The following is a 12,987-nucleotide window of genomic DNA, read 5'->3' on the forward strand; positions in this document are numbered from 1 at the left end:
ATCTGGTGGTAGAGGAGGGAAAAAACAAAACAAACAGAAAAACCCTGGTTCCTGACACCTTTATTACCATGAACAGCCGGCTACTCGCAATTCAGAATTTGTAATTTAACCTATTTGTTGATTTTTCTGTTGAATGTAACACAAAATTATTTACGCCTATTTACAGATTGTTTTTTAAAGCAATATATGTTTTTTTAAAATGCAGTTTAGGCAGCTGAAATACTTAGATGAAATGCTACTTAACACACTATTACCGCTATTATTAGTATTTGAAAGTATCTGTAGCCTGCTAGAAAAAGACAGTTATCTTTTTGTTATTTTATTTTTAAAAAATTGTCAGCTTTGTCACTTTAACTGCTAAAAGATTATTGTATTTACTATTGGCACTTAAAGCCAATTGAGTAAATAAAATGTCAGGAGCGATCTCCTATTGGGTTCAACTACTGTCAATCAAAGTTGTTTCACACTTATACCCGGCTATTGGCTGCATTAGGAAATGCAGATTTGTGATTGGGTGAGCTGAGTAAGTTCCGCCCTCAAAGTTGCGCACGCTACAGAAGACATAGCTGAGTGATTAAATCGATGTGTTAAAGTTATAAAAATTTGTTTAATTTATGAATTTTTCTTCACATCACTAATCTGAAGACATTATATGAAGCAGATGTCGCAGACATGATGATCGGATTGTCGAAAAAGCGGAGTTTTGATTACTCTTTCGGGTGAGTTGTCAATATTGAGTTAAGGCGGCTATTTGCTGGCTAGCAGCAAGCTAAAGTTGAGTTGTAAAAATCAGAAGTACATTTTTAAACTTGTATGTGGCTTTTTACTGAAAGTAAACTGGAAATGTATTTGCTGTTTTAATCATTAATGTGAAGCTATGCCGCTGTTTGAGTTTAGTATCTAATGTTTCTTTCTTTTTTGAATAACCAATGTGGCGATGTTGCTGGAAGGCAATAATGGGGGGAAAAGAAAATGTTACAAAATTGCTAAATGTAAATGTGCTTATGTAACCCAGCTGTATTTATTTGTTTGTTCTGTTATTTGCTTTTCTGTATTGTTTTTACTTTATGGATAGTGTCCCTTTAAAAGCAAAGTACGACATCACTTTACGGCAGCCTTACGACTGCAGTTACTATGGAAACTCCCGGGCTTTGGAGTTTCAGAGCTGCTGCTGAGTAGAGACAGTGTCTGCCTATCTTCTGCATAGCCTTGACTTCTTTATACCTGATATATGATGTTTTCCTGCTAGGTGAGCATTACTGGAGATTTGTAATGTCGTATGTGTTCTAATTTTATGTACCAAGTCGTCCTAATTCCCCAAACTCCTGTTTTACCGTGGGTATTGTAAGTTAAAATGACTGTCAAGTTTGTCATGTTAAATGAAATATTTCATTTCCAACTATGTCCATATTATTTTATGGAATATTATTCCTGATAAAGAATCTTAATTGCTGTTTTAAAATGGAGCTCACTGCTCTTTGTTACTAGGGAAACTCCCGGGCTTTGGAGTTTCAGAGCTGCTGCGGAGCAGAGACATGCTAGTCTCTGCCGCCCTTCTGCATAGCGCTTGACTTCTTTATGCCTGATATGTGATGTTTTCCTGCTAGTGCATTCTTGTGGCCGATATTGGGGAAAGGAACACTGGGAAGGTGCTCCTGTGCCTGAGGAGGAAGAGAGAGAGGCTGCGGAGTTTCCGTGTCTGTGGACGTCGGCTGCCATCGTCATTATGGGACGCCATCCCAGCCAGGACAACCTCTTTCATCGATTCGTTTTGTACGCATCAGACACACACACAAATATAGAGCTCTAAATGAACTTTTTTTTTTTTCCTGGCCAGCTTCTTTTAATTTTATTTTTTTACCAAGGACCCTGAAAGGATTCTTTATGATCTGAATGTTATTTTTCTCTTTGTGGGTTTTCCAGGAAAACTGTCTGAGGAAGTGTTGAGACGAAGTTGGATGTGTTTCAGTCCAGTAACTTGTAATAAACATAACTGGTTGATAGTAAACTGCTATCTGAATCCGAGTAAATTATGTTCTTTGGTTACACTTACCTCGGAATTTAAAATTATTTTTTATTTTTACAAAACCATTTTACAGCCATAATTGGTGGTTAAAAAGTTTAATATTTAATAATAATAATAATATTCATTTTATAAATAAATGTATGAATATTGCACAGTGAGGAAATTTGCTATCCTGTTTTAATAGTGTTTTGTGGTTTTTATGATATATTTTTCAGCAGCTAAGAGTGATATCTGTTCCTTTTACTTGTTGCTAGATTGCTGTATTTTGTGTTGGGCAGGTTTTTGAGAGTCCTGGAAATGAGTTGGAAGTTTTCTGTGGCGAGCCGGACCAGCGCACATCACACATCACATCCTTTTCTGATTGTGGTGTATCAGAACATCGTATGGAGGATTCATCGATGTGGTAGGACTGACTTTCAGAGCAAACTTTATACAGCCAATCCAGGAGCGTAATTCAGTTTCCTTGGTGCTGATTGGCTGTAGCCTCAACATTGGAAATAGAGAAGACTGGATGTTTTCCTCTGAGATAGCTCTAACATGGTTTCAATTGTGTATTGATGCATATTATTATGTATATTTAGTGTTTCAACTACTAAAATAGGCAAATAAAAATGTTTGTAGAGGGTATCTCTATGTTACCCCTTTATAAACACTAATTTATATAGGGTTATAAATGAGTGGTGTATCAATCAATCAACTCATTGATTGATTGGTTAATCAATATTAATCAATTAATATTGATTAATCAATCAATATTGATTAATCTTACCTAAGCTGTAGTACGTAAATTGTAGGTTTTTTTAAGTTTATTTGTTAAAACTGCCACTATGTTGTGGCAGTTTGAGTCAGGTAGCTGCTCCTACCAGTGCTACTACTATTTGCAGAAATGCTCTGCTTCTGGTCAAAACAGTGCATTTCTTCTGCATTCGGCTATCAATCACCCTTGTGTACGTTCTGATCAATGTGCTAAAGGTGGAGAAGCAACTTACCACTACAGTAAAATTGTCTATACGCTATTATCGGTGACCATGCTGACATTTACGTGTCACAGTAAACTTTGCACAGTAAGTTCAGCCCTTTCGACTTGAACCTGTTGAGCCTGTTGTAATGGGAGACAGTGCAGGAATGGAAATGAAGACCAAACGCATTTCCGCTGCTCCTGCTTCGAAGCAGGAGCAGCGGAGAGCTCCAGGAAAGAACTGGAGCTCTTTCCTGGAGCAGGAAAGAGCTCCAGTTTCGAAATCAAGCTAAGGTAAGCATCTAGATGAAAACATTTTCTCAAATATTTTACAATGTTTTTATATGCTTACTGATGCTTCATTTTACTTGAAGCATTCTTTCAATATCTACATTTTTTATTGGATTCATATTAGCTCCTGCTGCTGATTTTAGCTCTTAATTATTTTAGGTCCCGTTATTGATGTTAGCTCTCGCTATTGATGTTGGCGTTCTCTACTGATGATAGCATCCGCTATTGATGTTAGCTTTTGCTTTTGATGTTAGCTTCAGATATTGATGTTAGCTCCCGCTGTTATTACTTGCTTCTGATATTGATGTTAGTTCCCGCTATAGGTTTTCACTCCACTATTGGTTTTATGCACTGCTATTGATTTCAGCTTCTGCTAAAATATGTTAGCTGTAGCTATTGAGTTTAGCTCTTGCTAAAGATGCTAGCTCTCGCTATTGTTGTTAATTCCCACTATTGATTTCAGCTACGTCTAATGGTTATAGCTCCTGCTAATTATATCCTCCGTCAATGATGTTATCCTCCGCTAATGATGTTAGCTGCATCTAATCATGTCATCCTCCGCTAATCATGTTATCCTCCGCTAATGATGTTATCCTTCACTATTGATGTTAGCTTCCGCTAATGATAGCCTCTGCTATTGATGTTAGCCTCCGCTAATGATGTTAGCTCTCGCTATTGATGTTGGCGTCCTCTACTGATGATACCATACGCTATTGATGTTAGCTTCTGCTTTTGATGTTAGCTTCAGATATTGATGTTAGCTCCCGCTGTTATTACTTGCTTCTGATATTGATGTTAGTTCCCGCTATAGGTTTTCACTCCACTATTGGTTTTATGCGCTGCTATTGATTTCAGCTTCTGCTAAAATATGTTAGCTGTAGCTATTGAGTTTAGCTCTTGCTAAAGATGCTAGCTCTCGCTATTGTTGTTAATTCCCACTATTGATTTCAGCTACGTCTAATGGTTATAGCTCCTGCTAATGATATCCTCCGCTAATGATGTTATCCTCCGCTAATGATGTTAGCTGCATCTAATCATGTCATCCTCCGCTAATCATGTTATCCTCCGCTAATGATGTTATCCTTCACTATTGATGTTAGCCTCCGCTAATGATAGCCTCTGCTATTGATGTTAGCCTCCGCTAATGATGTTAGCTCTCGCTATTGATGTTGGCGTCCTCTACTGATGATAGCATACGCTATTGATGTTAGCTTCTGCTTTTGATGTTAGCTTTGGCTATTGATGTTAGCTCCCGCTGTTGGTACTTGCTGCTGATATTGATGTTAGTTCCCGCTATAGGATTTTACTCCACTATTGGTTTTATCTGCTGCTATTGATTTCGGCTTCTGCTTAAGATGTTAGCTGTAGCTATTGAGTTTAGCTCTCGCTAATGATGCTAGCTCTTGCTATTGTTGTTAATTCCCACTATTGATTTCAGCTCCGTCTATTGATTTCAGCTCCGTCTAATGCAGTGGTTCTTAACCTTTTTTGAGGTACCGAACCCACCAGTTTCATATGCCCATTCACTGAACCCTTCTGTAGTGATAAATAAAATCAGATTTTTTTCCCCCCAAATTCAAGACTAGACTCTAGTTGGGTCACACCAAGATCACTAAGCCTTCTTAAAAGGTAGAGTCTCTGAGAACAGTTCCTCAAAATATAATCAGTGTTTTCGGCAAAGTTGAGCTGACTGTCCAGGAACGACCCAAGGTATTTAAAATTTGCCAAAGTTTCAACAGGTTGGCCATCAAGAGAAACTGGAACCACTTTAAGGTCTTGTTTAGATCATTTAATTAGCTCTACATTCTTAAGAGAATGAAAAATTAATAATGCATAATAAAATCTTTGCGGTATTCTGATTTAGTAATGTAATTATATTAGTTGTTACCACCCCCACGCCACTAGATGCAGTAGCAACCCCGAAAAGATGTGACTAAAGAGCAGATTTAGAAGTACACCAAAAGCAACAGAATTGAGTAAAAACGGTGAGCTTTGCTGAAGTAATTAAAGACACAAGTTGAAATCCCTGCTGAGAGTGGAACTCCTTCAATCAGTGCTCCTCCGCAGCACTGATTGGCTAAGCAATGTAACATGATCCTTTGCAGCAAGTGATGGCAGAGCGGGGCACTACATCACGACTTTACACAAGTGTGTCTTTACCTCCACGGCAGAGGCTCCGCCAAACCCCTGCGACTGACTCATCGAACCCCTGGGGTTCAATCAAACCCAGGTTAAGAACCACTGGTCTAATGATTATAGCTCCCGCTAATGATGTTATGCTCCGCTAATGATGTTAGATGCCGCTAATGATATCTTCTGTTAATAATGTTAGCCTCTGCTAATGTTGTCCTCTGCTATTGATGTTATCCTCCGCTATTGATGTTAGCCTCCGCTAATGATGTTAGCTCTCGCTATTGATGTTGGCATCCTCTACTGATGATATTGATGTTAGCTTCTGCTTTTGATGTGAGCTTTGGCTATTGATGTTATCCTCTGCTAATGTTGTTAGCCTCCGCTAATGATGTTTGCTCCAGCTATTGATGTTTCCTCCTGCTATCGATGTTAGATCATGCTAATGATGTTACTTCCTGCTAATTGTGTCAGCTCTAGCTAATGCAGTAGATCACAAGCTGATCACATTAACTTGTTTGCATATCAACACGTGTGTAATGGGGCATGAAAACGTAAAACGTTGAGGCAGTTTGTCTTAGTATAGTGGTTTTCTTGCTGCCCTCATCAGCCTCCAACACCTTAACTACTTGTGTTTTGTTTAGACTCCAGTCCACTATGACCTACCTGTCCCAGCATGCATTGTGGGTAAGAAGAATGGTGATCCCGGTAAGTGAAAATGTTATAAATGTGAAGTAGCTCCCAGTCTCAAAAAGGTTGGTGACCCCTGTTTTATGGCAATAGAAGTTTGATGGCCCTATTAAGAAACCCCATTTTTAAACGCTGCGTTTTGTTCCACCAGCACTATTTGTAAAACTACTCCAAGACAAACATGTTGAGTCATAATTATTTAAGTTGAATCTGTTTAATAATTTTATCCATTTAATTGATTAGTTTTATAATTAAGTCGATACTTTTTTCTTTTATTTTTTTATTTTGTATTGCCATTATACACGAATGTGTATAATGGCAACACATTGGCGTTCAACTAGTCATACATCTCTTTAAAAATGTAAAATGAGGAAAACCCATCCGAACAAACTGAGATTACTGCATAACATCATCCTGATGGACAAAATTTGGTGGCTTTTTAATTTAAAGGCATCAGCAATATACTGCTTAAGGATTAAAAATGAATTAGCAATAGCATTTGATTGTCAAAATTAATGTTGAAGTCCTGCAAAACATCCAGTATACTGATAAACTTTTTATTTATGCCTAAAAGCTATTCAACAGCACTGCAGTATGTTTCTATCATGTCCATTTCAGCCCTGAGTTCTTTTGATTCTTCTGATGGACCATTTAACATCCACCTACACTGTCTTTTAAAGAACTGTAAACAAAAGATGGGCTTTCATTGATGAATGCAATAATAAGACAAGATGAGGACGCAAGAGACAAAGTGTACTCCAGCAATCAAACACCACCATTCCTGCAAAAACCAGCACCCACCTACATTTACCAATGACAATCCTTCTGTTTGAATTAATGTATGTGGCACATGAGGTTGAATTATTTTGAACCATTTAATAATGAGTAAACTTAGTTCTGGTGGAGATCTGGTGACTTGAGTTCATTTGAGTTAAAGAGCTCATCGTCCTGATTAAGAAATTGGGACGCAAATACTCAGGCCAGCCCATCTTGTACCAACACCAGGCCACATTCAAAGTAATTGAAGTCCCCTTTCTTCCTCATTCTGATCCCCAGTCTAAAATTTTATCATGTCTAGAGGTCTAAAATCAACAGAATGCTGCTTTGTCATTGCCTGATTAACAGATGTATCTGATAATAACCAATTTTAAACAAATTTACAGATTTTCATTCAATAAACACACAAAAAATAATCTGTGCAGCAGCTTCTCTACAATTTTGATGTTTATCATCAATACGTTGTTTGTTGTTGCCCTTGAGCATTTTATTGATCATGTCTGCATTTTATCACTGAAATCAACTTGTTATAACATGAAGATAAAGACCCTTCAGGCATTTTGTTTCTGTGGAAACACAACATTTGAAATAAATTTCATTATTCCATGGGAAAGAATATATATTTCACTCAGTGAATAAAAAGTTCACCACTGAGTCCCATGAGGAGCTTGGTCCACATTCAGAGAGCTGTCCGAGGTGCAAATGCAGCTAAGACTTCCCAGTCACCAGCTTGTCAAAGATTTCAACAATTAAGATTTGCTTTTTGTGGTTTTAAAGTGAGCTTGGGTGAAATACACTATCAGGTGTTTCTGCACCTCAAATACCTGCCCAATAGCAGGCGAGGTTCATAGCGGCGAGGTTCATAGCTCTCGCCGTATGCATAATGTGAGGGATTTAAATTTGCTATTCGGCCATTCCCAGCAGCCAGCGTTGACAGAATTCATCAGGTCATTTTATGTCACCTGGAACAGGTTTAAACTATATGAATCCAGGGTTTCCCCCAGAAAACTTGCTAAGCCCGGTGGTCAGGTCGCCGAGGCGGTCCACTGGCGATTCACCGTGTTTTTGTATTAACAGATGTTAAGTAGACAATAAAAGTAAAAATATCACTGGGTAATTATGTTATGGGGAAAAATCTTCAATGAACTGCTATATAAACCCACAACTACCCTTAAAAACTAATAAAAAAGTACAATTAAAATAAATATCAACTATGTCCACTTCTGTTGAATCCAAATTAAGTCAGCGGCTCCATCAGACCCCCCAAAGGTTCAAATGCTAATATTTTAACATTGACAACAGATATATAAATTTAGCATTTGTTTATTGAGATTATCATTGCTGCTAAATTTGACATTATGTTTTCACCATACATTAAAATACTTTAAATTATTTAACATTTATATGTAAGATTTTAAGGAGCTGGCAAATTTACTTTGTAGAAGTTCAAAGAACAATATTCAGTCAGATTGGTTTGTTACCACAACTACAATCTGATGTTGTGAGTTTAATCATTGAGTTTCAGCTCTGTTTGTTCACAAATACAAATTAGTAAGCAGCAGTTATAATTTATTGCTTTTTAGGTTTGCCATTTAAACTACTCCCTCTGCCCTAGATTTCGCTAAATCTAACACAGAAGCTGTTAGAGGTGCTGATGTTTTAAGCAACAAAAGGGGCCCCTAAGTCATATTCTGCTCCAGGCCTCAAACACCCTTGGACCGACCCTGCATGATGTGGTAATCCGCTGCACTGCGCAGAGATGCGCAACAAATGGGAGATTTAATTCAATGCTGCTAATGTGGCTATAGTAGCTCTTTCATTTTGTGCCTGTTGAGTTTTTAACAAGGGAACACAGAAACTATTTTAGTTGGTTGAGTTTCTGGATGAGTTTTTAAAATGTCCGGTGGCCGTGTGCATTAACTCTGTCTGACTAAGTGGGCAAAACATTTGATACTGTTTGGTGCTTAGTGTAACCGGAAAAATAATACTAGTAATAATAATAAAGTAATATAAAATCAGCGTGAGCGCAATGACTGATTAGCACTGAGTTTTTAACCACTAACGCACCGGTTTTGAAATCAGTGATTTCTGTTGGCAAATGTTTGAGTGTGCCTAGGCCTGATGCACTCAACAGGCCTAGGCTGTTTGAGTGTATTGGTGCTATGCAGGTCACTCGGTGCTAGCGTGGCTAACACGAATACAGTTTAGTAAAAAGCCTTTTCAGGTAAAATAAAATCTTTAATGTATGTCAGATATGGTGCACATTGCATAATGATCTGTTCAGCTAACGTAAGACTGTAACAGACAGGCTTCAAGGTGTAGAAGTTGTATTTGTACTGCCATTATACTGTACTTGGCTAAAAGGTTTTCAAAATGGATGTGTTTATTATTGACTTTATTTTTTTCATTCACTAAACACAAAGAAAGCAAAGCAATAATACTTACACCAGCAGACACTCCTTTGTTCTTATTGATCCTATGACGGTTGAGCTGCAAATGTGGTCGTGCACAAGCTTTGATCCAAGCAAGGCATTCCGTTTCAGATTTTGGAAATCTGTGAATTTTAGTTCCACAAATACGATCAGGATACCTGACATCGCCTTTGCAGATACCCCACAGACAGTGGACAACCATTCTTTTAAGAGTCCTGACGCAAAAACTTTCTGCCGGTCTGCTAGTCCACAATGTACATTAGCATGTGTTTACTACTGTAGCTTGTGCTTGTGAGACAGTCACACACGTGGTAGCTACACTGTGACATGAAATGGGCATTAGCCAATGAAACGCGGCCCCTGTGGTAACGTCCATTAACACATGGACAGATGGCACACATTTTTGGACAACTAGGAGACATTTCATTCTATAATTAAGGTATGCCAATCCTCTCATATAAACTGAATGTTTTTAGTATCCAAACATTACATTCATGGTCTGGTGTTATTGGAGGTGGAGCAGAAGTCTCTCAGATAGGTCCAGTACTCCTTCAAATGATGAAAATATTTGAAGATGTATACATTTTGCTTTATTAAAAATCTTAATGAATTGCTCAGAAGATTTTATATTTTCTTTTATATAACAGCACAATAATACAAATACATTCATCCTCTTGAACATGGCATCATCTCAGGCCTCATTCACTGTCTGAATAATTCAGGTTTACCATAGAAAAAGGTTTTCATGCAGGTAATTAAAATTTGTGCTTCACATCCCCTCGACCTGACAGATTCAGGTTGAGGGGCTTGACTCTCAGCTCTTGAATCTCTGACAATTCATTTTCCTTCCAGGACAGCATCTCCCCAACTTCAGACATTGCTGTAATGAACAAAATGTGCCTCCAGAAGCAAAATAGTTGCTGGAACAAAGAGGGTTACAAAGGCGGGAGCATGAAAACACCCACATGAAGAACTGTGCAACACAGACTGGGAATAATGCCGCATTAGCTCTCCACGGAAAGCTTCTTTGAAAGCAATGTCAGTGTTTTTACGTAAATTATACATCAACATTTTCAGCCAGTTTGTAACTACAACAGCACTGCATGAGCTCCACACCAACTTTGTACTTAAAAAAATAGATCCAACGCTTCTGACTTTTAGATACATGTAAAAGCAGACTTGTTTAAAAACAGTTCAGAAACTTAAACACATCAGCAATCAAATTTACCAAATGTTTTTCTTGGAAACATGGTCAAAAATCATATCTTTAGAAGTAATTATTTTTTGTTTGACTATCCTTGCATATCCTACCCTTAGGTTTTTCCAACCAGCAATATGTGAAATTAGTCAAATATTCTTATCTTTATCATAAGGTAGGAGAGTAGAAATGTTGCTTTTGGGCAGCATCAATATTAATAAACTAAGATTAATTACATTTCCACTTGTGGCTCCTGCAGCTTAGCAGCACGATATGAAAGGTTGATAGGGCAACACGGACACAGTTTTTGACAATTCTTGGCAGTGCCCTACTATTTCCCATTCTGACAAAAAACTTGCTGATAGCCCTCAATCTCCATGTGCACATCAAAACTAGGTGCCAATAGCTGTCGAAAATCCCACTTTTCATGCAGTGACGGTATCCCAAACTTTGCTTTTAGCAAAGCAAAAAAGTACATTTGCAATGGAAAGATCAACCGTGAATTTAGTTTTAAGGCACGTGTCAAGCTCAAGGCCGGGGGGCTAAATCTGGCCTGAAATAGCTTTTTATGTGGCCGTTTAGATTCTAAAGGGATGCATAAATAGAACCGTCAAGGTAACGGTGTGCTTAGTCACACTCTTGAATCTCTGACAATTCATTTTCTGCTGTGAAAAAAATGGCTGCTGTGATTTGATTTGCATTATTTTATCAATCAAATCACAGCAGGTTTTATCTGCCGAATTACATCAGTCCCTCCACTTTTTGCAAATTATTGTGGAAATTTACAGTCAACAAATCCCTGCATTTTTTTTGTGCTAACGCATAATTGTGAGTTTATTGCAAAATTTTCACAAAAATGGATCCTAGGTACTTTTTATTTCCACTTGCAGGTGAATAGAAGTTTCTTACTTCTATGAGTGTTGAGTAATAAGTTGCAATTCCCATCATACATAAGTGCAAATATTTCTTAATTAGTACCACCAACACTTTGATTTTTATTGTAAGACATCCCAAATTGCAAATAATATTGAATAAACTATCCAATAGTATTTCATTTTAAGAATTTATATTTTAACAGTTCGTGTTAACCTGTTCTGAGATCTGTAATTAGTCAACTCTGGCTCACAGTAGTTAAAGCACATGGTGACAAACATACATACATAAAACAAGCATCCATCCATTTTCTGTCATCCAGGATGAGCAGTCATTAGACAAAAGAAAGGGTATCCGCTAAACATGTGACCAATACACATAACATTATTTAAACATTTTTTGTCATTTAGAGATAAAGTGGAAAATTATGTAACATTTTTTTTTACTTTTCAGAGCTGCTGGTTATGACTTCATTATCAATTTTATGTAGGTAGGAAATGGTACAAAGCTGCAAAGCCTGGCTAAATTAACAACCAGCCATGGTCCTTGGGATTCCTGGAGCTGTGAAAGCTGTTGGCTTAGTGGAGGAAAATAACTTTGACATTCATGCCCCCCTTTTAAAGCCCAGAGTAAGCTTGAATGCTCAAAACCTCAAGGTGGTATCAGTGTACTCTTTTCATTCTGTGTTTTCTGCATAGTTTCCCCATTCTTGAGAAAGTCTAATCAGAAGTTGGGGTTTATTCCATCATAGAAAAGTTATTCTCACATAAGCTTGTTGAATTCCCATCAGGCTCCATAAGCTCATGCTGTACAATATTATTATTATATACAATATTATTATTATCTGATAACAAATCTACAATGTAGAGCAGACTATGCTGCAAGCAAGTTTTCACTGGTTTCAGAAACCAATTATTTAGCTGACTTTGTGGTGCAGTGATCTGCACTGTCACTTCACTAGAAGGTTGTTAGTTTTTCACCTGGAGCGTCTCTTGTATGTGTGATTGACTATAGTCAGGCTTATCCTGACAGTTATGCAGGTCAGATTATTTTACCAAAACTTTGATTTCAACTCATAAAATGCTGCTGACTACAAACTAAGAAGTGGATGTTTTTTGACAGTTTAATTTAAGCATAGTGAAGTTATGCTGCTTTATCAAAATGGTATACAAAAATATCTATCTGTTTTGTCTTCTAAGTGTATGGAAAGCCAAGTATCTTATTGATGGCTTGAACTTGGATGTGGGGTAAAGACAAAACTAGTTCAGGTAAAAGTCAAAGTGAGCCTGGCTGGGATTTATTTGAGGAACAGGGAGGGAAAAAGGACAGGCTGGTAGAAGGTAGATTACTTCCAAAGTTGAGGGGGAGATTTGAAAAGGATTTCAGATATGAAATGAGTAAGACATGCTAACCTTTACACTGTTGAGTGCAATGAGCTGTTGGTCTGCAGATAGTTAAACCAAAGAACAAAGCACAGTTGCTTCTGATCCATCTGCTCTGATCTATGACCTACCCGCCCACCTCCTCAGTCTGTGGTGTCTCTTTAGAGACGCAGTTCTGATTGATTTCTACCTGCTGATGCTTTCTGGCAGCAAAACAGAAAACCTTCAAA

At 37.7% G+C, this 12,987-nt stretch overlaps 1 long non-coding RNA gene across 3 annotated transcripts in view; it reads left to right on the forward strand.

Annotated features, from left to right (window-relative positions):
• Positions 1-210: 210 nt before the first annotated feature.
• Positions 211-12,987, forward strand: part of LOC103459967 (uncharacterized) — a 67,677-nt gene continuing 54,900 nt past the window's right edge. Inside the window, exons 1-3 of one of the 3 annotated variants that reach the window (XR_014085908.1) lie at positions 211-719; positions 1,608-1,773; positions 2,305-6,113. This is a non-coding gene — a long non-coding RNA (uncharacterized LOC103459967). The other 2 variants (XR_014085907.1, XR_014085906.1) reach the window with 2 other exon arrangements.

The sequence above is a fragment of the Poecilia reticulata genome, chromosome 22, assembly GCF_904066995.2.
Source record: "Poecilia reticulata chromosome 22, P_reticulata-male-v2, whole genome shotgun sequence".
Classification (NCBI taxonomy): domain Eukaryota; kingdom Metazoa; phylum Chordata; class Actinopteri; order Cyprinodontiformes; family Poeciliidae; genus Poecilia; species Poecilia reticulata.